This window comes from Heptranchias perlo, chromosome 17 (genome assembly GCF_035084215.1).
Source record: "Heptranchias perlo isolate sHepPer1 chromosome 17, sHepPer1.hap1, whole genome shotgun sequence".
In the NCBI taxonomy this organism is placed as follows: domain Eukaryota; kingdom Metazoa; phylum Chordata; class Chondrichthyes; order Hexanchiformes; family Hexanchidae; genus Heptranchias; species Heptranchias perlo.
This window is the reverse complement of record NC_090341.1, coordinates 50,749,148-50,776,423: the sequence shown is the minus strand read 5'-3', so window position 1 is coordinate 50,776,423 and position 27,276 is coordinate 50,749,148. Positions and strand designations below refer to the sequence as shown.

The following is a 27,276-nucleotide window of genomic DNA, read 5'->3' as shown; positions in this document are numbered from 1 at the left end:
ATCCCTCAACCAACATCATTCCACAACCAAAGCAGCCTGATCCGCGGAGGGTGGGAGTGGGGGAAGCGGCTGCCTGGCTGTTAACATCGGGCAGCAGGAGGCAGCTGTCAGGAACCCAGGGCAACGGTCCCTTGCACAAGGTAAGTGCTTCGAGGAGGGGGTGGGGGGGTGAAGCCCGGTGGGGCAAGTCAAGGTTGGGGGGGGGGGGAGGGGTGGGGGAGCCCAGGACAGGGGAGGCCCAACGTTTCCTTGTGGGGCCTGGAGCAGCACTGCTGCTCCTCCTGGCCCACAAGGAAAGTATACACAATGTTGTAAAAACTTAACTCTTGCAGTCCTGGCTGCTGTTCCTAGCAGGTTTGTCCTGGTGGGGAAACCACCATTGCCCCCCTCGCTCAGGCCTCAAGTTAAAATGGCAAGTTGGGCCCCAATGACATCATCAGAGCTTGATCTGCATATTTAAAGAGGACCTCACCGGCTCGGGGCTGATGTCCTTGCCGCCTGCAATTTAATATTACCTCCAGCCAGGAAAGGAGTGGGTAATTCCCCCACTCCATTTTAACTGCACCTCCCCGCCCCCCTCCCGCGCCCCTGCCTGGTTTCCAACCCTCGAAGCATAAAATCCTAATCCAAGTGGAAAATGTTCCAGCTATCCTGGTTTTCATGCAGCCCCCTTCCTGTTTTGGTGTTTACACTGAGTTCCTGAAGGGATGATGAATGGCTTGTGGTGAAGAGGTTTACAAGTTTGGCATCATCTGTAATTGTCGGTTTATTGGAATCCTGGTCGAGCGGTAATCCCGATCCAAGTATAACACTTGGCAAAGTGCCTCTGTTTATTGGTGTTTAACTCTCCTGCCACAGTGAAAGGATTCACACTCCACGCAGGATTATTTATATTTTAATGGGATGACCCAGCTGCTGTTATTAACTCTGGACAATCTGTCATAGCCGGGACAGTGAGGCACATGCTCCCTGTTCCTAATTCCTACACAAAATCCCTTAGGCCTCCTGAGTAGTAACACCCCCCCATTGTAAAACTAAACCAGCCATACCACACGGGCCAAGCTTTGACTGCTGGGCCATGTTGTGTTACACAGTCTCAGCCATAGGGTTGCCAACCCTCCAGGATTGTCTTGGAGTCTCCGGGCCTCAAAGGGAATCACCCCTGTGCTCGCTGACCTACATTGGCTCTTGGTCCAGCAACACCTTGATTTTAAAATCCTCATCCTTGTTTTTAAATCCCTCAATCACCTCGCCCCCACCCCCCACCAAATATCTATAAACCTCTACAACCCTGCGCGATCTCTGCGCCCCTCCAATTCTGGCCTCTTCCACATCCCCGATTTCCTTCACCTCTCCATTGGCGGCCGTGCCTTCAGCTGATAAGACCCTAAGCTCTGGAATTCCCTCCCTAAACCTCTCCGCCTCTCTACCTCTCTCTCACCCTTTAAGTCGCTCCTTAAAACCTAACTCTTTAACCAAGCTTTTGGTCACCTGTCCTAATATCTCCTTTTGTGACTTGGTCTCAATTTTTGTCTGATAATCGCTCCTGTGAGGTGCCTTGGGACGTTTTACTACATTAAAGGCACTATATAAATGCAAGTTGTTGTTGTTGTTGATTAATCTCCTGGACACTCCAGCGAGCAACTCGGGAGGAACGTCACAAGAACATTTTCTCTTGTTTTGATCCGGCTGCACTCACAAAAAAGCAGGAGGGCCGCAACAGGCCCAGGATGCAATGCAGCCCTGATGCGTGCGCACTCTTGTGCAACCATGCGCTACATAGAGTGATTTCTGGAGCGCAGAGGGTTGTGGGTATCGCAGTCGCCATTATTGAATGAATGCCATATCAGGCGAGCAATGACAGGAGAGTGTGGGGGGGGGGTGCAGTTGGAGGCGGGATGTCATGAGATGAAATTTCCCGGAATGCAGCCCAAGCAGAGCTGGCAACCCTACTCATCCAGACATCCCATCGCACTGTGTTGAAAAGCAGTAGGACAGGCTCCATCGCATTTTATCATATGGCAGTAGGACAGGCACCGTCGCACTGTGTCATAACACAGTGGGACACGTACCATCGCATTGTGTCATCAGGTAGTAGGACAGGCCCCATCACACTGTGTTGAAAGGCAGTAGGACAGACCCCACCGCACTGTGTCATAAGGCATTACGAAAGGCCCCATCTCGCTGTGTAATAAGAAAGTAGGACAGGCCCCATCACACTATGTCATAACACAGCAGGATAGGACCCATCGCACTGTGTCGAAAGGCAGTAGGGCAAGACCCATTGCACTGTGTCATAAGGCAGCAGGACAGGTCCCATCGCAATGTGTCGTAACAGAGCAGGACAGGCCCCATCGCAATGTGTTGTAACAGAGCAGGACAGGCCCCATCGCACTGTGTCATAACAGAGCAGGACAGGCCCCATCGCACTGTGTTGTAACAGAGTAGGACAGGCCCCATCGCAATGTGTCGTAACACAGTAGGACAGGTCCCATTGCACTGTGTCATGAGCATTTTGGTGGTAGTAATCATAGTAAAGTTAGTTTTAGCATAGTTATGGAAAAGGATAAAGTCAGATCAGGAGTTAAAGTTTTCAATTGGGGAAAGGCTAATTTTACTAAACTGAGAAGTGAATTAGCAGAAGTAAATCAGAAACAGTTACTTGAAGGTAAATCAGTGTCAGAGCAGTGGGAGACATTCAAAGGGGTGATTCAATGGGTTCAGGGTAAACATGTTCCCACAAAGAGAAAGGGAGGGGCTGCCAAATCTAGAGTCTGCTGGATGTCAAGAAGCATTCAGGGTAAGATAAGGCAGAAAAAGAAAGCCTATGATAGACACCGGGAACTCAATACTACAGAAAGCTTAGAGGAATATACAAAGTGCAGGGGTGAAGTTAAAAAGGAAATTAGGAAAGAAAAGAGAGGGTATGAAAAAATATTAGCAGGTAAAATCAAAGAAAAGCCAAAGATGTTTTATAAATACATTAAGAGCAAGAGGATAACTAAGGAAAGAGTAGGGACTATTAGAGACCAGAAAGGTAAACTATGTGTGGAGGCGGAAGATGTGGGTATGGTTCTTAATGAATACTTTGCATCTGTCTTCACAAAGGAGAGGGATGATACAGGGATTGTAGTTAAGGAGGAGGAGTGTGAAATATTGGATGGGATAAACATAATGAGAGAAGAAGTATTAAGGGGATTAGCATCTTTGAAAGTGGATAAATCACCAGGGCCGGATGGAATGTATCCCAGGCTGTTAAAAGAAGCCAAGGAGGAAATAGTGGAAGCTTTAACAATCATTTTCCAAACTTCACTGGATACAGGCGTAGTGCCGGAAGATTGGAAGACTGCTAACATTGTACCGTTGTTTAAGAGGGGAGAGAAGGATAGACCGAGTAATTACAGGCCAGTCAGCCTAACCTCGTTGGTGGGCAAATTATTGGAATCAATTCTGAGGGACAGGTCACTTAGAAAGGCACGGACTAATCAAGGACAGTCAGCACGGATTTGTTAAGGGGAGGTCGTGTCTGACTAACTAACTTGATTGAATTTTTCGAGGAGGTGACAAGGAGGATTGATGAGGGTAGCACAATTGATGTAGTGTACATGGATTTTAGCAAGGCTTTTGACAAGGTCCCACATGGCAGATTGGTCAAAAAAGTAAAGGCCCATGTGATCCAAGGGAATGTGGCAAATTGGATCTAAAATTGACTCAGTGGCAGGAAGCAAAGGGTAATGGTCAACAGGTGTTTTTGCGACTGGAAGGCTGTTTCCAGTGGGGTGTCGAGGGTTCAGTACTAGGTCCTTTGCTTTTTGTGTTATACATTAACGATTTGGACTTAAACATAAGGGGCATGATTAAGAAATTTGCGGATGACACAAAGATAGGCAGTGTGGTTGATAGTGAGGAGGAAAGCTGTAGACTGCAGGAAGATATCAATGGACTGGTCAGATGGGGAGAAAAGTGGTAAATGGAGTTCAATCCGGAGAAGTGTGAGGTGATGCATTTGGGGAGTACAAACAAGGCAAGGGAATACACAATAAATGGGAGGATACTGAGAGGTGTAGAGGATGTGAGGGTCCTTGGAGTGCATGTCCACAGATCCCTGAAGGTAGCAGGACAGGCAGATAAGATGGTTAAGAAGGCATATGGAATGCTTTCCTTTATTAGCCGAGGCATAGAATATAAAAGCAGGGATGTTATGCTGGAACTGTATAAAACACTAGTTAGGCCACAGCTTGAGTACTGCGCACAGTTCTGGTCACCATATTACAGGAAGGATGTAATTGCACTAGAGACGGTGCAGAGGTGATTTACGAGGTTATTGCCAGGACTGGAGAATTTTAGCTATGAGGGAAGATTGGATAGGCTGGGGTTGTTTTCCTTGGAACAGAGGAGGCTGAGGGGTGATTTGATTGAGGTGTACAAAATTATGAGGGGCCTAGATAGAGTGGATAGGAAGGACCTATTTCCCTTAGCGGAGGGGTCAATAACCAGGGGGCATAGATTTAAGGTGATTGGTAGAAGGATTAGAGCGGAAATGAGGAAAATTTTTTCACCCAGAGGATGGTGGGGGTCTGGAACTCACTGCCTGAGAGGGTCGTAGAGGCAGAAACCCTCAACTCATTTAAAAAATACCTGAATGTGTACCTGAAGAGCCGTAACCTGCAGTGCTACAGACCAAATGTGGGAAAGTGGGATTAGGCTGGGTGGCTCCTTTCCCAGCCAGTGTGGACACAATGGGCCGAATGGCCTCCTTCTGTGCCGTAAATTTTCTATGATTCTATGATTCACAGTAGGACAGGGCCCACTGATAGTATCATAAGACAGTAGGACAGGCCCCATTGCACTGTGTTGAAAGGCAGTAGGACAGGCTTCATCGCACCGTGTCATAAGGCAGTACAACAGGCCCTGTCACACTGCGTCATAAAGCAGTAAGACAGGTCCCATCACATTGAGTCATCAGGTAGTATGACTGGCCCAATCGCACTGTGACATATATCAGTAGGACTGGCCCCATCACACTGTGTCATAAGACAGTAGGACAGGCCCCATCGCACTGTTCGCTAAATTGGGCCGTGTAGCACCCATTGTTTCGGCGCTACTCGGCCTCTTCGACATCCAAGATGGCGTCTTGGATGCGCACGCACGTTTCCAGTGTGATGTGTGCCAGACGCCATCTTGGTATAGGAGTTTGCGCAGGCGTGGATAATGAACGCTGGAATCATGTAAAGTAGGGAGAAAATGGCTTCAATCAGTGTGCAACGCTGATTTAAAGTGATAGATGTCATTTTCGGACTTAATGCTTAACTCAACGGACAGTCTTAACCCCGACCATTTGAACGTGTCTTAGATTGCTGAGAGGACCCCCCCACCTGCGCTATTTAAAGGGACCATGCAGGATTTACAGGTTAGTGGCTGGATTATGGCTTCTGGCTGCTGAGACATTTGTAACTGTTTTTGGAGGTCTCCTAGACTTCAATACTAGGATGCGGGGATATAGCCTAACATTTAGAGTCAGGACGTGCAGGAGTGAAGTTAGGAAATGCTTCTACACGCAAAGGGTGGGAGACATTTGGAACACTCTTCTGCAAATGGCAGTTGATGCGAGATCACTTGTGAATGTTAAATCTGAGAGTGATAGATTTCTGTGAACCAAGGGTATTAAGGGATATGGGGCTAAGGTGGGTATATGGAGTTAGGTCACAGGTCCACCATGATCTCACTGAATGGTGGAACAGGCTCGAGGGGCTAAATGCCACTGCCACTTGCTGCCTCCTGATATGCGCCACCTTCTCCAGCAAGAAAGTGGGACGTGTGTCTGGGTGATGTGCCTGTCTTGGTTGAATAGCTGCCTGTGTGTATGGCCTGTGAGTTGTGGGTGGGCGGCTTGAAACAGTGGTAATGTGTAAGGGTGAGAGGAAGTATCTGATTGGAAGAGTTGAGTACTGATGGAAAGAGTTTGTTGGTATGTGGGTGGTGAGGGGTGTAGTGTGTGGAGCAGTGGATGCGGCTAGTGGTGCAGTTGGTGGGAGATGCCACTTGACAGTTGACCTCACTCACCTTGACCACTCATGTCAAAGTATTGAACTTCTTCCTGCACTACATCCATGTTCATGATGCTGTGCGCCTGGCATTGACTTCGTCCCCCGCTGCCTCTCACTGCCTTTTGGTTATATGTCTGGAGGGCCTCTTGTTTCCTCCCCAACCCCCCGCCACCTGTCTGCGGATATAGGATGTCGCTCCTTCTGTCCACCTCTTGCACCAAGGCCTCTAGTGCATCAGCAGAGAACCTTGGTGCACTCACTCGCGCAGGCCTCAGATCGGCAGATTCGTGAGGTCTGGTGTGCAGATTGGAGGATGTGGGATTTAGTAGTGCGCAACCTTTATTCAATATTTTAACATAACTCATCAGTGTGTAAACATAGGGATGGGACCTGCAACTGTGTTTTACATGTGCGATGTCTGATCTCCATTCAGACTCCGTGCAGACCGTAGACTGTTATTTTCAGCAAATAACAGGTACCAGCTACCTTTAAGAGATTTCTAAGAAACATCCTCCCTTTAAGAGATTGAGCTCCCCAGGCGAATTGCATTGATTCCACGTGCAAGGCCCGGAATGGAACACTGATTGCAGGTGAGTCCTCGGGCCGGCCGAAACTCGTGTCCTGCCTGCACAGGGGTCATTGGGTGTGGGGTAATAGCACATCACGCTACCTACACACAAAAACGGCTCTTATCCAATTTTTTTCCCCTACTGTGTCACAAGGCAGTATGTCAGGCTCCATCGCACTGCATCATAACACTGTATGACAGGCTCCATCACACTGCATCATAACACTGTATGACAGGCTCCATCGCACTGCATCATAACACTGTATGACAGGCTCCATCGCACTGCATCATAACACTGTATGACAGGCTCCATCGCACTGCATCATAACACTGTATGACAGGCTCCATCACACTGCATCATAACACTGTATGACAGGCTCCATCTCACTGCATCATAACACTATACGACAGGCTCCATCACATTCTGTCATAAGACAGTAGGACAGGCTCCATCGCACTGTGTCATAAGACAGCAGGAGAAGCCCCATTGCTCTGTGTCATAAGACAATCGAACAGGCCCCGTCACACTGTGTCATGAGACTGTAGGACAGGCTCTATCGCACTATGTCATAAAACAGTAGGACAGGCCCCATCGCACTGTGTCATAAAACAGTAAGACAGGCCCCATCGCACTGTGTCATAAGACAGTAGGACAGGCCCCATCGCACTGTGTCATAAAACAGTAGGACAGGCCCCATCGCACTGTGTCATAAAACAGTAGGACAGGCCCCATCGCACTGTGTCATAAAACAGTAGGACAGGCCCCATCGCACTGTGTCATAAGACAGTAGGACAGGCCCCATCGCACTGTGTCATAAAGCAGTAGGACAGGCCCCATCAAACTGTGTCATAAGGCAGTAGGACAGGCCCCATCGCACTGTGTCATAAGGCAGTAGGACAGGCCCCATCGCACTATGTCATAAAACAGTAGGACAGGCCCCATCGCACTGTGTCATAAGGCAGTAGGACAGGCCCCATCGCACTATGTCATAAAACAGCAGGACAGGCCCCATCGCACTGTGTCATAAAACAGTAGGACAGGCCCCATCGCACTGTGTCATAAGACAGTAGGACAGGCCCCATCGCACTGTGTCATAAAACAGTAGGACAGGCCCCATCGCACTATGTCATAAAACAGCAGGACAGGCCCCATCGCACTATGTCATAAAACAGCAGGACAGGCCCCATCGCACTGTGTCATAAGACAGTAGGACAGGCCCCATCGCACTGTGTCATAAAACAGCAGGACAGGCCCCATCGAACTGTGTCATAAGGCAGTAGGACAGGCCCCATCGCACTGTGTCATAAGGCAGTAGGACAGGCCCCATCGCACTATGTCATAAAACAGTAGGACAGGCCCCATCGCACTGTGTCATAAAACAGTAGGACAGGCCCCATCGCACAGTGTCATAAAACAGCAGGACAGGCCCCATCGAACTGTGTCATAAAACCGTAGGACAGGCCCCATCGCACTGTGTCATAAGACAGTAGGACAGGCCCCATCGCACTGTGTCATAAGACAGTAGGACAGGCCCCATCGCACTGTGTCATAAGACAGTAGGACAGGCCCCATCGCACTGTGTCATAAGGTAGTAGGACAGGCCCCATCGCACTGTGTCATAAGACAGTAGGACAGGCCCCATCGAACTGTGTCATAAAACAGTAGGACAGGCCCCATCGCACTGTGTCATAAGACAGTAGGACAGGCCCCATCGAACTGTGTCATAAAACAGTAGGACAGGCCCCATCGAACTGTGTCATAAAACAGTAGGACCGGCCCCATTGCACTGTGTCATAAGACAGTAGGACAGGCCCCATCGAACTGTGTCATAAAACAGTAGGACAGGCCCCATCGCACTGTGTCATAAGACAGTAGGACAGGCCCCATCGAACTGTGTCATAAAACAGTAGGACAGGCCCCATCGCACTGTGTCATAAGACAGTAGGACAGGCCCCATCGCACTGTGTCATAAAACAGTAGGACAGGCCCCATCGCACTGTGTCATAAAACAGTAGGACCGGCCCCATTGCACTGTGTCATAAGACAGTAGGACAGGCCCCATCGCACTGTGTCATAAAACAGTAGGACCGGCCCCATTGCACTGTGTCATAAGACAGTAGGACAGGCCCCATCGAACTGTGTCATAAAACAGTAGGACAGGCCCCATTGCACTGTGTCATAAGACAGTAGGACAGGCCCCATCGAACTGTGTCATAAAACAGTAGGACCGGCCCCATTGCACTGTGTCATAAGACAGTAGGACAGGCCCCATCGCACTGTGTCATAAAACAGTAGGACCGGCCCCATTGCACTGTGTCATAAGACAGTAGGACAGGCCCCATCGAACTGTGTCATAAAACAGTAGGACCGGCCCCATTGCACTGTGTCATAAGACAGTAGGACAGGCCCCATCGAACTGTGTCATAAAACAGTAGGACCGGCCCCATTGCACTGTGTCATAAGACAGTAGGACAGGCCCCATCGAACTGTGTCATAAGACAGTAGGACAGGCCCCATCGAACTGTGTCATAAAACAGTAGGACAGGCCCCATCGAACTGTGTCATAAGACAGTAGGACAGGCCCCATCGCACTGTGTCATAAGACAGTAGGACAGGCCCCATCGCACTGTGTCATAAGACAGTAGGACAGGCCCCATCGAACTGTGTCATAAGACAGTAGGACAGGCCCCATCGAACTGTGTCATAAGACAGTAGGACAGGCCCCATCGCACTTTGTCATAAGACAGTAGGACAGGCCCCATCGAACTGTGTCATAAGACAGTAGGACAGGCCCCATCGCACTTTGTCATAAGACAGTAGGACAGGCCCCATCGCACTGTGTCATAAGACAGTAGGACAGGCCCCATCGCACTGTGTCATAAGACAGTAGGACAGGCCCCATCGCACTTTGTCATAAGACAGTAGGACAGGCCCCATCGCACTGTGTCATAAGACAGTAGGACAGGCCCCATCGCACTGTGTCATAAGACAGTAGGACAGGCCCCATCGAACTGTGTCATAAGACAGTAGGACAGGCCCCATCGAACTGTGTCATAAGACAGTAGGACAGGCCCCATCGCACTTTGTCATAAGACAGTAGGACAGGCCCCATCGCACTGTGTCATAAGACAGTAGGACAGGCCCCATCGCACTGTGTCATAAGACAGTAGGACAGGCCCCATCGAACTGTGTCATAAAACAGTAGGACCGGCCCCATTGCACTGTGTCATAAGACAGTAGGACAGGCCCCATCGAACTGTGTCATAAAACAGTAGGACAGGCCCCATCGCACAGTGTCATAAAACAGCAGGACAGGCCCCATCGAACTGTGTCATAAAACCGTAGGACAGGCCCCATCGCACTGTGTCATAAGACAGTAGGACAGGCCCCATCGCACTGTGTCATAAGACAGTAGGACAGGCCCCATCGCACTGTGTCATAAGACAGTAGGACAGGCCCCATCGCACTGTGTCATAAGGTAGTAGGACAGGCCCCATCGCACTGTGTCATAAGACAGTAGGACAGGCCCCATCGAACTGTGTCATAAAACAGTAGGACAGGCCCCATCGCACTGTGTCATAAGACAGTAGGACAGGCCCCATCGAACTGTGTCATAAAACAGTAGGACAGGCCCCATCGAACTGTGTCATAAAACAGTAGGACCGGCCCCATTGCACTGTGTCATAAGACAGTAGGACAGGCCCCATCGAACTGTGTCATAAAACAGTAGGACAGGCCCCATCGCACTGTGTCATAAGACAGTAGGACAGGCCCCATCGAACTGTGTCATAAAACAGTAGGACAGGCCCCATCGCACTGTGTCATAAGACAGTAGGACAGGCCCCATCGCACTGTGTCATAAAACAGTAGGACAGGCCCCATCGCACTGTGTCATAAAACAGTAGGACCGGCCCCATTGCACTGTGTCATAAGACAGTAGGACAGGCCCCATCGCACTGTGTCATAAAACAGTAGGACCGGCCCCATTGCACTGTGTCATAAGACAGTAGGACAGGCCCCATCGAACTGTGTCATAAAACAGTAGGACAGGCCCCATTGCACTGTGTCATAAGACAGTAGGACAGGCCCCATCGAACTGTGTCATAAAACAGTAGGACCGGCCCCATTGCACTGTGTCATAAGACAGTAGGACAGGCCCCATCGCACTGTGTCATAAAACAGTAGGACCGGCCCCATTGCACTGTGTCATAAGACAGTAGGACAGGCCCCATCGAACTGTGTCATAAAACAGTAGGACCGGCCCCATTGCACTGTGTCATAAGACAGTAGGACAGGCCCCATCGAACTGTGTCATAAAACAGTAGGACCGGCCCCATTGCACTGTGTCATAAGACAGTAGGACAGGCCCCATCGAACTGTGTCATAAGACAGTAGGACAGGCCCCATCGAACTGTGTCATAAAACAGTAGGACAGGCCCCATCGAACTGTGTCATAAGACAGTAGGACAGGCCCCATCGCACTGTGTCATAAGACAGTAGGACAGGCCCCATCGCACTGTGTCATAAGACAGTAGGACAGGCCCCATCGAACTGTGTCATAAGACAGTAGGACAGGCCCCATCGAACTGTGTCATAAGACAGTAGGACAGGCCCCATCGCACTTTGTCATAAGACAGTAGGACAGGCCCCATCGAACTGTGTCATAAGACAGTAGGACAGGCCCCATCGCACTTTGTCATAAGACAGTAGGACAGGCCCCATCGCACTGTGTCATAAGACAGTAGGACAGGCCCCATCGCACTGTGTCATAAGACAGTAGGACAGGCCCCATCGCACTTTGTCATAAGACAGTAGGACAGGCCCCATCGCACTGTGTCATAAGACAGTAGGACAGGCCCCATCGCACTGTGTCATAAGACAGTAGGACAGGCCCCATCGAACTGTGTCATAAGACAGTAGGACAGGCCCCATCGAACTGTGTCATAAGACAGTAGGACAGGCCCCATCGCACTTTGTCATAAGACAGTAGAACAGGCCCCATCGCACTTTGTCATAAGACAGTAGGACAGGCCCCATCGCACTTTGTCATAAGACAGTAGGACAGGCCCCATCGCACTTTGTCATAAGACAGTAGGACAGGCCCCATCGCACTGTGTCATAAGACAGTAGGACAGGCCCCATCGCACTTTGTCATAAGACAGTAGGACAGGCCCCATCGAACTGTGTCATAAGACAGTAGGACAGGCCCCATCGCACTTTGTCATAAGACAGTAGGACAGGCCCCATCGAACTGTGTCATAAGACAGTAGGACAGGCCCCATCGCACTGTGTCATAAGACAGTAGGACAGGCCCCATCGCACTGTGTCATAAAACAGTAGGACAGGCCCCATCGAACTGTGTCATAAGACAGTAGGACAGGCCCCATCGCACTGTGTCATAAGACAGTAGGACAGGCCCCATCGCACTGTGTCATAAAACAGTAGGACAGGCCCCATCACACTGTGTCATAAGACAGTAGGACAGGCCCCATCGCACTGTGTCATAAGACAGTAGGACAGGGTCCATCGCACTGTCATAAGACAGTAGGACAGGCCCCATTGCACTGTGTCATAAAACAGTAGGACAGGTCCCATCGCACTGTGTCATAAGACAGTAGGACAGGCCCCATCGCACTGTGTCATAAAGCAGTAGGACAGGGTCCATTGCACTCTCATGTAGGGAGACCTTGGCTGGACGCTAGTGTAAAATTAATGACAGTGGAGTTATGACATAGTGCTATGGGGACTGTCATACTGTCTCCTGACGCGGTGTGATGGGGCCTGTCGTACTGTGTTTATGTCACAGTGTGATGGAGCCTGTCGTACTGTGTTATGTCACAGTGTGATGGAGCCTGTCGTACTGTGTTATGTCACAGTGTGATGAGGTCTGTCCTACCGTCTTATGATACAGTGTGATGGAGCCTGTCGTACTGTGTTATGTCACAGTGTGATGGAGCCTGTCGTACTGTGTTATGTCACAGTGCGATGGGGCCTGTCCTAATGCCTTATGATACAGTGCGATGGGGCCTGTCCTAATGCCTTATGATACAGTGCGATGGGGCCTGTCCTAATGCCTTATGATACAGTGCGATGGGACCTGTCCTAATGCCTTATGATACAGTGCGATGGGGCCTGTCCTAATGCCTTATGATACAGTGCGATGGGACCTGTCCTAATGCCTTATGATACAGTGCGATGGGGCCTGTCCTAATGCCTTATGATACAGTGCGATGGGGCCTGTCCTAATGCCTTATGATACAGTTCGATGGGACCTGTCCTACTACCTTATGATACAGTTCGATGGGACCTGTCCTAATGCCTTATGATACAGTGCGATGGGACCTGTCCTACTACCTTATGATACAGTTCGATGGGACCTGTCCTAATGCCTTATGACACAGTGCGATGGGGCCCGTCCTACTGTCTTATGACACAGTGCGATGGGGCCTGTCCTACTGCCTTATGACACAGTGCGATGAGGCCTGTCCTACTGTTTTATGACACAGTGCGATGGGGCCTGTCCTACTGTTTTATGACATAGTGCGATGGGGCCTGTCCTACTGTCTTATGACACAGTGCGATTGAGCCTGTCCTACTGCCTTATGACACAGTGCGATGGGGCCTGTCCTACTGTCTTATGACATAGTGCGATGGGGCCTGTCCTACTGTCTTATGACATAGTGCGATGGGGCCTGTCCTACTGTCTTATGACACAGTGCGATGGGGCCTGTCCTACTGCCTTATGACACAGTGCGATGGGGCCTGTCCTACTGTCTTATGACACAGTGCGATGGGACCTGTCCTACTGTCTTATGACACAGTTCGATGGGGCCTGTCCTACTGTTTTATGACACAGTGCGATGGGGCCTGTCCTACTGCCTTATGACATAGTGCGATGGGGCCTGTCCTACTGTCTTATGACACAGTTCGATGGGGCCTGTCCTACTGTCTTATGACACAGTTCGATGGGGCCTGTCCTACTGCCTTATGACACAGTGCGATGGGGCCTGTCCTACTGTCTTATGACATAGTGCGATGGGACCTGTCCTACGACCTTATGATACAGTGCGATGGGGCCTGTCCTACTGCCTTATGATACAGTTCGATGGGGCCTGTCCTACTGCCTTATGACACAGTGCGATGGGACCTGTCCTAATGCCTTATGACACAGTGCGATGGGGCCTGTCCTACTGTCTTATGATACAGTTCGATGGGGCCTGTCCTATGCCTTATGACACAGTGCGATGGGGCCTGTCCTACTGTCTTATGATACAGTTCGATGGGACCTGTCCTAATGCCTTATGACACAGTGCGATGGGGCCTGTCCTAATGCCTTATGACACAGTGCGATGGGGCCTGTCCTACTGTCTTATGACACAGTGCGATGGGGCCTGTCCTACTGCCTTATGACATAGTGCGATGGGGCCTGTCCTACTGTCTTATGACACAGTGCGATGGGGCCTGTCCTACTGCCTTATGACATAGTGCGATGGGGCCTGTCCTACTGTCTTATGACACAGTTCGATGGGGCCTGTCCTACTGTCTTATGACACAGTTCGATGGGGCCTGTCCTACTGCCTTATGACACAGTGCGATGGGGCCTGTCCTACTGTCTTATGACATAGTGCGATGGGACCTGTCCTACTACCTTATGATACAGTGCGATGGGGCCTGTCCTACTGTCTTATGACACAGTGCGATGGGGCCTGTCCTACTGCCTTATGACACAGTGCGATGGGGCCTGTCCTACTGTCTTATGACATAGTGCGATGGGACCTGTCCTACTACCTTATGATACAGTGCGATGGGGCCTGTCCTACTGCCTTATGATACAGTTCGATGGGGCCTGTCCTACTGCCTTATGACACAGTGCGATGGGACCTGTCCTAATGCCTTATGACACAGTGCGATGGGGCCTGTCCTACTGTCTTATGATACAGTTCGATGGGGCCTGTCCTATGCCTTATGACACAGTGCGATGGGGCCTGTCCTACTGTCTTATGATACAGTTCGATGGGACCTGTCCTAATGCCTTATGACACAGTGCTTTGGGGCCTGTCCTATGCCTTATGACACAGTGTGATGGGGCCTGTCGTACGGTCTTATGACACAGTGTGATGGATCATGATTGTACTCAGTAGTTCGATCACTTAGATGGATTTAAATAGGCTAATATCCTGAAGAAAGGTTCTATATCATTACTGCTACGGGAGGCCAATTGGGAGGACCCCCACCACCGGGAAATTCCCCCTCTTAGTGTCCTCCAAAGTGAGCTGGCCAGCCTCCCAGTTGTAAAACAATGACTCAGGAGAACTAGTGACTTGTAACAAAAGCGAGCTCGCCAGCGTCATCCACATCCCGAGAACAAATTGTTCAAAGCGTAGGCTGTCTTCAGAAATAATTGTGAAAAATTTTTTTTTACTCAGCAAGTTGTCATGATCTGGATTTCACTGCCTGACAGGCTGGTGGAATCAGATTCAATAGGAACTTTCAGAAAGGAATTGGATATATACATATAAAGGAAAAAAAATTACAGGGCTATGGGGAAAGAGCAAGGGGAGTGGAACTAATTGGATAGCTCTTTCAGAGAGCCGGCGCAGACACGATGGGCCGAATGGCCTCCTTCTGTGCTGTATGATTCTATGAGTCTATCTGCCAAAATTTTTTGGTGCAGTGTCCCTTTAAGCTGCAATCTAAACCAGCAGCATTACTGAGCGACACGCTGTTTGCTTTCCAAGTACTCAGAGTGATGTTGATCTTTTATTTGACCGTAAGATTAATGATGCAAGCAGTTGATGCGAGTCGCCCCCCACCCCCCCCCCCCCAACTTTCTGATCTTCCTGGACGAACTGTTCTCTCAGCAATCACTCGGTGAATCAGTCTCAGTGACTGCAGTCCCTGATGGGCCGAGGCACTCGTCGAGTCTGACGCTGACCTCAAGTAGCAGTGGGTGACGTTTGCAAACACTTTGATATCTTTCTTGATTCGTTCTGACTCGAATAAAAGGAAGCCCTCCTACTCATCCCCCTCCTCCCCCACAAAAAAATAAGTCACTGGGAACGGTAGCAGAGGAGCCTTGGGAAACTGTGACTGCAGTGTTACTGAGCACAAAGGCCCTTTGTTTCTGCTCTTGTGTAGTTTCGACTCAGCTCTTGCCCCCACCACCCAGAAGCACCACAGCCACACACACAAGAAGGAGGCACTCCTACCCCATTGAGCGAGGCCAGACTTCACTCTTCTGTCTAGCCTCTGCCTCCGAAGCAGAACACAGACGTGCGTTAAGAGTCCCAGCGAGGCACCATGACAATGGGGGCAGGAGGGGGTACATGAGGCACTAGAAAGACAGGGCCATTGGTTGAACTTCAACGACACATAGCATCATAGAATCACAGAATGGTTACAGCACAGAAGGAGGCCATTCAGCCCATTGAGCCTGTGCCGGCTCTCTGCAAGAGCAATCCACTCCCCCGCCTTTTCCCCGCAGCCCTGCAAATTTTTTCCCTTCAAGTATTTATCCAATTCCCTTTGGAAAGCCACAATTGAATCTGCTTTCACCACCCTTCCAGGCAGCGCATTCCAGATCATAGCCACTCGCTGCATCAAAAAGTTTTTCCTCATGTCGCCTTTGGTTCTTTTGCCAATCACCTTAAATCCCAATTGGCCGTGGGAAGGCAGTGTGCCTGGAGGATGGACCAATGGCAAGAGTGTGGGGCAGGGCGGTTCGCGGCAGGAGGTCATGTGATGAAACCTCCAGGAATACCAGAATTGGCAACCCTCGTGTCGGAAACCAAGCAAGGCCACAGGCATTCATGGAATTCATTATCCTTCCATAGTTTGGTTACAATGTGGCCTTCCTCAGTCATGAGTCTTCCTGTGGTTTAGCTATTGTAACATGAAAGCATGTTTTTCGAAGTTAATTACTGCCTGGCTGGGTAATGTACAGCTATGTGGTAAGTTTAAATTGGCCCCTGCTTAAAATAGGTAGTACGACACAGACTTTAAATTTATTTCCGTTGCCCCTCCCCTATCTAGCTTCTCCCCTCTAGCTCTCCCAATGGACTGACGGGTTGTTGGGATAAAGGTAGAGTAAAGTTCATTGTTCCTTGCAACCTCCCTTCTTTGATCTTATGGGGCCATAGGTCATCTCTGGTTGAGAGGTCTGGCTCAGGCCTGCAACAACCCAATCAGTGCTAGTACCAGGAGACGCCCTGACTGTGCTGTGTAACCAGTACCAGGAGTGACCCTGCTCACTGACTGTGCTGTATAACCAGTACCAGGAGCGACCCTGCTCACTGACTGTGCTGTATAACCAGTACCAGGAGTGACCCTGCTCACTGACTGTGCTGTATAACCAGTACCAGGAGGGCCCTGCTCACTGACTGTGCTGTATAACCAGTACCAGGAGTGACCCTGCTCACTGACTGTGCTGTATAACCAGTACCAGGAGGGCCCTGCTCACTGACTGTGCTGTATAACCAGTACCCGGAGGGCCCTGCTCACTGACTGTGCTGTATAACCAGTACCAGGAGGGCCCTGCTCACTGACTGTGCTGTATAACCAGTACCCGGAGGGCCCTGCTCACTGACTGTGCTGTATAACCAGTACCAGGAGCGACCCTGCTCACTGACTGTGCTGTGTAACCAGTACCCGGAGGGCCCTGCTCACTGACTGTGCTGTATAACCAGTACCCGGAGGGCCCTGCTCACTGACTGTGCTGTATAACCAGTACCAGGAGTGACCCTGCTCACTGACTGTGCTGTATAACCAGTACCAGGAGTGACCCTGCTCACTGACTGTGCTGTATAACCAGTACCAGGAGTGACCCTGCTCACTGACTGTGCTGTATAACCAGTACCCGGAGGGCCCTGCTCACTGACTGTGCTGTATAACCAGTACCCGGAGGGGCCCTGCTCACTGACTGTGCTGTGTAACCAGTCTTATTTATATAAACCAAATTCCCTAAATGTGCAGCTCATTTGTAATGATGGGCCCAGCTCTTGATGATTTTATACTTTGTCAGTCCAGTGTCCCAGCTCTATTTAAACAGCAGGGTCAAGGGTCAGGATGGCTGTTGGGTGACTAGTGCAATGAAGTAAACACTAAGATAAGGATAAGACTTAAGCAAGCCATTGGGCTGCTCAAAGGAAGATTCTGCTATCTGCACAGATCCGAGGGGTGTCTGGACTGGTCCCAGGGATGTCTGGACTGGTTGGAGGGGTGTCTGGACAGGTTGGACGGTTGTCTGGATGGGTCCGAGGGGTGTCTGGACAGGTCCGAGGGGTGACTGGACAGGTTGGAGTGGTGTCTGGGCTGGTCCAAGGGGTGTCTGGACAGGTCTGACGGGTGTCTGGACAGGTCCAAGGGGTGTCTGGACAGGTTGGAGGGGTGTATGGATAGTCCAAGGGGTGTCTGGAAAAGTCCGAGGGGATCTGGACGGGTCTGAGGGTGTCTGGACAGGTTCGAGGCGTGTCTGGACGGGTCTGAGGGTGTCTGGACAGGTTCGAGGCGTGTCTGGACGGGTCTGAGGGTGTCTGGACAGGTTCGAGGCGTGTCTGGACGGGTCCGAGGGGTGTCTGGACAGATTGGAGGAGTGTCTGGAAAGGTCCAAGGGGTGTCTGGATAGGTCCAAGGATGTCTGGACAGGTCCTAGGGGCATCTGGACGGGTCTGAGGATTGTCTGGAGAGGTCTGATGGGTCTGGACAGGTCCGAGGGGTGTCTGGACTGGTCCAAGGGGTGTCTGGACAGGTTGGAGTAGTGTCTGGACTGGTCCAAGTGTGTCTGGACAGGTCGTAGGGATGTCTGGACGGGTCCAAGGGGTGTCTGGAGAGGTCCGAAGGGTGTCTGGATGGGTTGGAGGAGTGTCTGGATGGGCCTGAGGGTGTCTGGATGGGTCCGAGGGGTGTCTGGACAGGTCCGAGGGGTGTCTGGACGGGTCCGAGGGGTGCCTGGACGGGTCTGAGGGTCGTCTGGATGGGTTTGAGGGGTGTCTGGACGGCTCCGAGTGGTGTCTGGATGGGTCCGAGGGGTGCCTGGACAGGTCCAAAGGGTGGTCTGGACGGGACGGAGGGATGTCTGGACAGGTCGGAGGGGTGCCTTGCAATAAGCACCCGACACCATCTCGTGAATTATGATCGATGTCTCAGAGGATGCCCGAGAGGCTGATATCGACGCTGATGATGCTGTAGACCTGGCTCATGATGAAAAGGAAGCAGATGAGGTGACAATAGCTGCTAGGCAGATGAAAGACAGACTAATTCGGCACACTGTCACCGATGAATGGAACAACTTTATTTGGAAGCCTCAGCCCATCAAAGATCTGCGTCCTCTCGCCAAACTTCTCAACTATCTCAGTAAGATCCTTTCTCCTCACAGCTAGTCATCACATCCTAATCCAGAGCCTCAACATCAGTGCCTTACATCTTCCTCATTGTGCTACTAGAGAACTAGATATCAAGCATTCCTTACACCAAATATTCCAGTGATTTATTACAACTATTTACAAAACATCATTTGGCTTTGTCACCCCCTTATGAGCATGTGATTCTTCTCTGCCCTATTCCAACACTTCTTCTACATGCCACTCGAGACTCTGAGGTCTGAGATGTAGGCGGCTGTTGGGATGGAGGTGGTCCTTCTCTCAAGACCCCCAAGGGCTAGGAGCGGGAAGGGACAGGTTGACCTCAGTCTTGGGCTCCTCGGCAGCCTGCTCCTGCAAAGATGGTTTCTGATGGAGGGCTCCTCTGTGCTGCTGCCATGAGGGGAAACTGCCTCTGAGGCACACACGCCAGCTTCTCCACTGATATTGGGAACATGGTGCTAGTTATCAGCGATTCATAGGAGAACAGATATCAGGGAATCAGAAAGATCCTTTAATCCCTGAGAGAGAGCCAACTGAATATCCTCTAGTCCCTCCAAGATGCTGCCCTGTGTACTTTGCAATCCAGTTGATATTGACCTTTTTAAACAGCCCAAGACTTGCAGTCCTTCATTGACTGCCTCCGCAGTGAGTTGACATTCTTGCCTGGATCGCTCATGAAGTAGGGTAAGGCTTTGAGATGCCCCTGCAGCTGCCACTTTCTCCAGGGCTAAATGGATGGCTCTTTCAAAGGGCCAGCACAGGCACGATGGGCCAAATGGCCTCCTCTTGTACTGTATCTACTATGATACTATGATACTTCACCAGCCACCACTTTCCTCATAAGAGATCCACAGAGTAACTGATGAAGATAAAGTGTTGCTCAAGCATGTCAAAGTTAACAGAACTGCTTTTTCTTCCAGAGGCTACCAGCCAGGAGACAAGGGAAAACATTACTGAATAGCATGACTTTACAATCCCTTCTACCTCTGGCAACGCTGGCAACACGATGGGCCGAAGGGCCTCTATCCGTGCTGTATAACTCTATGACCACTCAGCCACCCTATCATTCCCTCAGGTATTGGTGAACAGCAGGGCAGTGGACTGCACCACTATCCCAGCCACGTGTTGGACATTGTGGGAGAGGCCACTCAGAGCCTCCGTACTTGTCTGTTGCTCTGCTGGCATCCTTCTCTTCATGGCCGGCCCCCTAAGAGCAACATTTATTTTCTCTGCAGCCAGGGTCTGACGTATCTTACAGCTCTGCTCAACTACATCAGTCTCCACTTCCACACCTGCATCCTCTGGCTTCCTCGCGCTCTGTATCTCACCACATGTCAATTCCTCATCTACACAATCTGTAGCCCCTCGAGTGGGTCTCTCTGGGCTGCTGAGTGCAAGGGAGAAGGTGAATGATGGGGTGGCTGAGTGGTCACCAACGTTGCCAGAGGTAGAAGGGATTGTAAAGTCATGCTATTCAGTAATGTTTTCCCTTGTCTCCTGGCTGGTAGCCTCTGGAAGAAAAAGCAGTTCTGTTAACTTTGACATGCTTGAGCAACACTTTATCTTCATCAGTTACTCTGTGGATCTCTTATGAGGAAAGTGGTGGCTGATGAAGTATCATAGTATCATAGTAGGTATAGTACAAGAGGAGGCCATTTGGCCCATCGTGCCTGTGCCGGCCCTTTGAAAGAGCCATCCATTTAGTCCCATTCCCCTGGTCTTTCCTCACAGCCCTGTAAATGTTTTCCCTTCAAGTATATATCCAGTTCCCTTTTGAAAGTTACGATTGAATCTGCTTCCACCTCCCTTTCAAGCAGTGCATTCAGATCATTACAACATGCTGCATAAAAGAATGCTTGCTCATGTCACCTCTGGCTCTTTTGCTCAGCACCTTAAATCTGTGTCCTCTGGTTATCGACCCTTCTGCCACTGGAAACAGTTTCTTCTTATTTATTCTGTCAAAACCATTCATGATTTTGAACACCTCTATCAAATCTCCCCTTAACCTCTGTTCTAAGGAGAACAATCCCAGCTTTTCCAGTCTCTCCACAACTGGAGTCCCTCATCCCTAGCACGATCCCTGGCACTACCCTCATCAACCCTCTCCATTACTTCATCAAAGAACTCAAGCAAGTTAGTCAAACACGATTTTCCTTTAACTAATCCGTGCTGACTTTCATTTATTAGCCCATACTTTCCAAGTGCCAATTAATTTTGTCGTGGATTATTCTCTCTAAAAGTTTCCCCACCACCGGCGTTAGGCTGATTGCCGTAATTGCTGGGTTTATCCCTCTCCCTTTTTTTGGACAGGGGTGTAACATTTACAATCCTCCAGTCCTCTGGCACCATTCCCATATCTAAGGAGGATTGTAAGATTGTGGTCAGAGCCTCCTCAATTTGCACCCTTACTTTTCTCAGTCACCTAGGATGTGACCCATCTGGACCAGGTGACTTTTCTATTTTGAGTATTGCCAATCTTTTAAGTACCTCCTCTTTATCTATTTTTATCCTATCCTATATCGCTACTACCTCCTCCTTTACTGCTATAATGGCAGCATCCTCTTCTTTATTGAAGATAGATGTGAACTATTCATTTAGTGTCTTAGCCATGCCCTCTGCCTTCACAAGTGATTGAAAAATACATAGAAATATGAAATAAAAACCCACTGAAGACACAAAGACTCCCAGATCTCTAACCCCAACTACCAGACTACAGTTGAAGCCAATTATGGCCATTGCTTCTTCTTCAGGAGCTGGCATGTCCTTGCCCAGTAGCCTGATGTTCCCTGGTGTTCCCTGGCATTGTGTGCCGTCTTCTCCTGCAGGATGAATGCATTAAGTTAATTGGCTGCTGCAGTGTGTAGATCCTAGTGTGCAGACCCTGCAGTCACAATCGGTCAGGATTCGTGGAATGGATGGTGGTAATGGTAGGTGTCAGGGAGCAAAGGCCCTAGGATGTGAGCCTTCAATATGCTCACATACATTACACTTGACATGAGTGCTGCCAAGTGACTGTGCTTCTGGGACAATGAGCTTGGTACTACGTGATATCCCAAAGGGCAATGCTTGACTATTGTTCTAAGGAATAAACATTTGCTTCTCTGCGTGGCAATTATTTGCCTTATTACTCATCTGACAATACACTTATCTTTGCTGACCTAGTGAGGTCATTAAGCTCTTTCCAGTCACAGCCGCCTCCTTCCACATGGACCGTGCTGCTGCTTGGTACTTCAACTGTATTTTTCTATAGCTCCAGCCATTCCAGTTCCTCTCCCACAACCCTTCTTGGCCCTTGAGCTGCATGGAGCCCTTTAAATAAGGAAGTTACGCACTTGCTCAGAACCCTCCTCGAATTTTCCAGGCTCTGTCGCCCCTTGGTGGCTGGAATCTTGCCTTTGTCCCACTGAGCCCAGGATTTCTGATGGGGTCAGCCGCCTCCAAGTTTAGCGACCATGTGACTCCCTCTGCTGGATTTGTGCCACCGCATTGGGGACCCAGGAATCTCCAGGCCTGCATTCCTATCTGAAGTTCACCAGTCAGAACTTCTACCCTCATGAGTATGTGCTTTCATGTGACTGAGCATTAGTGTGACTGTGTCTGTATTTGTGTGACTGTGTGCACATTAGTGTTCGTGTAAATGTGTGTGCATTAGTGTATCAGTATGAGTATGTGTACATTAATGTGAGTGTGTGTGCATTAGTGTTTGTGTATTAGTATGAGTACGTGTACATTAATGTGAGTGTGTGTACATCAGTGTGAGTGCGCGAGCGTTAGTGTGAATGCGCGTGCATTAGTGTAAATGGTGTTAATGTATAAATCTTTCAAACTTCACGATGCAGCTGCCAAGGGGGCAACTGTAGCAGAGAGTGGCTTAAGGGCAACAAAAAAAGTCTTATTTCAGAGCCAACGCTACGATGAAATGTCGTGACAATATTTTGAGCAGGTGAAGAAGGGCTGAAAATGAGCAGAGAAGGAGGTGTGTGTGGGAGTACACCACTGACACAGTGAACACATCTCCAGGACTACAAGGAGCGGGAGGTGATTATTGCCAGTATTAGCGGACAAACGCTTAACGAGATCATATGATATCCCCCAACTATTTTAACACAGCCGTTAACCTGTTTAACTGGCTAGGGTTTCCGTTAAAGTAGCAGACAGGATTGTCACCTGAATGTGTTAGACGTTTGTTCCCCTTTATCAGTAGCTTCTAGCTGTATGCTAAGACGAGAGAGAGAATTTACCGCAGGGAGGAATTTCCATGGGCCAAATCACCCTGTCTGAATCCCCACTGCTTTTATGTTGAAGGAAAAGCTGGCACATAACAGGCAGATGCAAAGTGCAACATATGATGGAGCATCAGAGCAGAAAATTAAGAGGCAGCCATTGGTCTTATCAGAACAGATTCACTGAATGCTGCTAATCAGGTGGTACGACTGGGCTGGTTGATGAAGACCAGCTGATGCCACTATGTGTTACATAAGGAAACAGGTGTGGGGCGGGAGGGGGGGGGTTAGAAACTGAGCCCGGTACAACATCAGGAGTGCCATTGAGATCCTCGCACACACCAGAGGCAGGTGGTCTACATACCTGGGGAGTCTAAGGGCTCGATTTTAACTTGTGTCGCCTGGCGTTAATGGGGCGGCAATGGCCTCAAAATGGGCTCGGTAGTCTAATCACCTCGTTAACACCAACAAAGCGGCCGGCGCATTTTGAAAGGGGCTTAACATTGGGCTTCCAAAGCGTCTGCCTGTTTCAGGCACTAGGCCCATTTCAATATACAAATCTAGGTCCGAGGCCCCGATTGCCATTTAAGGTTGCAAATGGTCAGAGTGTGCGCCATTGTGGGTTCAAGGCCCACTCCAGAGACCTGAGCCCATAAACCAGGCTGACACTCCAGCATAGTACTGAGGGCGTGCTGCACTATTGGAGGGGCTGTCTTTCGGATGAAATGTTAAACCGAGGCCCCGTCTGCCCTCTCAGGTGGATGTAAAAGATCCCATGGCACTATTTCGAAGAAGAGCAGGTGAGTTCTCCCCGGTGTCCTGGCCAATATTTATCCTTCAACCAACAACTAAACAGATTATCTGATCATTATCATATTGCTGTTTGTGGGACCTTGCTGTGCGTAAATTGGCCGCCATACTTCCTACATTTCAACAATGACTATACTTCAAAAAAGTACTTAATTGGCGGTAAATTGCTTTGGGACATCCTGAGGTTGTGAAAAGAGTTATATCAATGCAAGTCTTTCTTTTTCCCCTAGATGTTACACAAGAATCAGCAGCAGAGGAGCAAGAAGTGCAAAGAAGTCAATAATGAGAGAAAATGAGATCCCAGATATAAATACCGGGGGCTCCCATGGCTTCTGCTCCTTGGATTGCCACCGGCTTCCAGCTTGAGGGCAAAGAGTCCCGTACAGTGAGACCCAATGATAAAATGATTTCACTTGCACTATAACTTGCTATTACAATCACCTGCAGTGTGTTGGCTCACTGCTGTCGTTCCTGAGTGGCTGGGATTACAATCTCCAGCATGCACCATACTGATCCCACGCAGTGTCCTGTGAAGAGGCACAGACTCAGGAATGTAATGAGTTGCAATCCTGGGGGATAGTCGCAAGACCGTTTATAACTTCAATGAAAATTGATGATCACACCATAACCTGTTGTCATTTGACTTTCTCATTGTTTCAGGTGTTGAAGCCCCCTTGCATGTGTCCACCATTCCCTGTTTGTATTTCCTTCAGTCTGTGCTGGATTCTTTTGAGAGTTTAATTGCAGAGCCTCCGACACACTTACATTCACTTTGAATGAGTCAGCTCAGCATGCTTTGAAAGGAGCAGGACACACCCAGGACTGGTTCAGAACAGGTCCAGTATTGCTTCCACTCCCCATGAAAAGAATGGCCCCTCAGCAAAGCTGGAGAATGTGGGTCCTGGTGACATCAACGACACTCCACAGTCCTTTCCTGGAAATAGTGCTCCTGCATTCCTCACTGGGATGGGTGTGGCCATCAGAGAGTTTAAGAATTTCACTTGCAAGTCTTGGCCAAGAAAGAACTAACTAAAAGCTGGGGGCAGACAGGTAAATCAGCAGAGAGCGCACAGACACTGTGCAGTCAAGTCCTCACTCAGTCACTCCATTCATGTGTACACAGATAGGGGAGGGAGTCATTCCATGGCAGTGGAACCTTATTAGATGCAAGTGCAGGTCAGTGATATAAAATTGTGAGCCTGATTCTCTAACACTCACTGTTAGTGTTGGTGGCAGAACCTCGCAAAATTTCCCAAAGAACTTTAGGATCAGGATAAGGTCCTCAGGCCCAATGGGGTAGATCTTGGCTTTGTGCGATAATGTAAACCGGGAGACAGTGAATTGGCAGCCCGATTTACATCTCTCCCCATTTTTATTTCTACTGAGTCAACGGACAAAGTCTGTCTCAGTTTTATTGACCAGCCCCTCCCACCCTCTGATCATAACCCCCAATCCCTCCTCCCTGCAGAAACACACTGGGGGTCATTTTGATTTTGGGCGATAGTGTAAACGTTTTGCATCTCGCCCCATTTTCTATTCCATCAGCTTCAACAGGCAGCTGGTCTGACATGGCCCAGTTTACACTAACGCCCAAAGCCAAATTTACCTCTATCGAATTGTCTCTTGACCCCATTTATACCGTCCGCCTTAATAACTTTCCCCGGTTATTTATTCCCTTACTCTATTATCCTTTGGGAGGTAAAGTTCCACCCGACTTCCCTTCTGACCCCCAACTTCCTACTGTCTCGACTCACATCTCCTGGTATCTAAATCTTTCACCAGAGTGAACCAATTGCCTGTTTCAAATCCTGCCAATACTTTCATAATTTTTGAGAACTTCCGTTAGATTACCTCCTTTTTCCTCAACAAAACTGCAGCTTCCTTAACGTTCCTTGTGAGTTAAATTCCTGCCTCCTGGCGTGGTCCCGGCTGAAGGGCTATGATATTCTTCCTGTCAATGGGTGACCGAAATGGAAGGGGGCCTTTGTGTAACAGTTTGTGGTCTGTGTGCTTCAGTGAACATTCCTATGATGCTGGCTGCCTCCGATGCCTCACCCGAGAGCCCATTCTTCCTGCCTAATTCCAGACTGTGAGTGTGGGCAGAGTATTCAGCATCAAAGCCAAGCCCGATCGTGTCCTCAATGAGATCCACACAAGCTGACTTTTCAGCAAGGGTTGGTAATCAGCAGTAGGAAGCTTCTCTGTAACCCAGCCCGATTGAAACCCTGGCTGTGATCAGCTAACTCAGCTCAGGTTGGGCTTTCAACATGGGACCTCCTGGTCTCTGGCTCTTTTATACATTGCCATTAATATCTCAGCCACTGAGGAGCCACCAAATCAGGAGAGCCTCCTACACCAAGGGACCACCCATATCGGAAGAGCCTCCTACACCAGGGGAGTCACTGACATCGGGAGATCCTCCTACACCAGGGGAGCACCCACATCGGGAGAGCCTCCTACACCAGGGGAGCATCCACATCGGGAGAGATTCCTACACCAGGGGAGCATCCACATCGGGAGAGCCTCCTACACCAGGGGAGCATCCACATCGGGAGAGATTCCTACACCAGGGGAGTCACTGACATCGGGAGAGCCTCCTACACCAGGGGAGCACCCACATCGGGAGAGCCTCCTGCACCAGGGGAGCACCCACATTGGGAGAGATTCCTACACCAGGGGAGCACCCACATTGGGAGAGATTCCTACACCAGGGGAGCACCCACATTGGGAGAGCCTCCTGCACCAGGGGAGCACCCACATTGGGAGAGCCTCCTGCACCAGGGGAGCACCCACATTGGGAGAGATTCCTACACCAGGGGAGCATCCACATCGGGAGAGATTCCTACACCAGGGGAGCACTCACATCGGAGAGCCTCCTGCACCAGGGGAGCACCCACATTGGGAGAGCCTCCTACACCAGGGGAGCACCCACATTGGGAGAGCCTCCTACACCAGGGGAGCACCCACACTGGGAGAGATTCCTACACCAGGGGAACACCCACATCGGGAGAGCCTCCTACACCAGGGGAGCACCCACATCGGGAGAGCCTCCTACACCAGGGGAGCACCCACATCGGGAGAGCCTCCTACACCAGGGGAGCACCCATATCGGAAGAGCCTCCTACACCAGGGGAGCACCCACATCGGGAGAGATTCTTGCACCAGGGGAGCACCCACATCGGGAGAGATTCTTACACCAGGGGAGCACCCACATTGGGACAGCCTCCTACACCAGGGGAGCACCCACATTGGGAGAGCCTCCTACACC

General features: G+C 50.0%; 1 long non-coding RNA gene across 1 annotated transcript; it reads left to right on the top strand.

Moving 5' to 3' along the window:
* LOC137333914 (uncharacterized) lies at nt 1-24,636 on the top strand. Its single transcript, XR_010966011.1, has 2 exons — nt 1-140; nt 24,239-24,636. It is a non-coding gene; the product is annotated as an uncharacterized lncRNA (long non-coding RNA).
* The last annotated feature ends 2,640 nt before the right edge of the window (nt 24,637-27,276 follow it).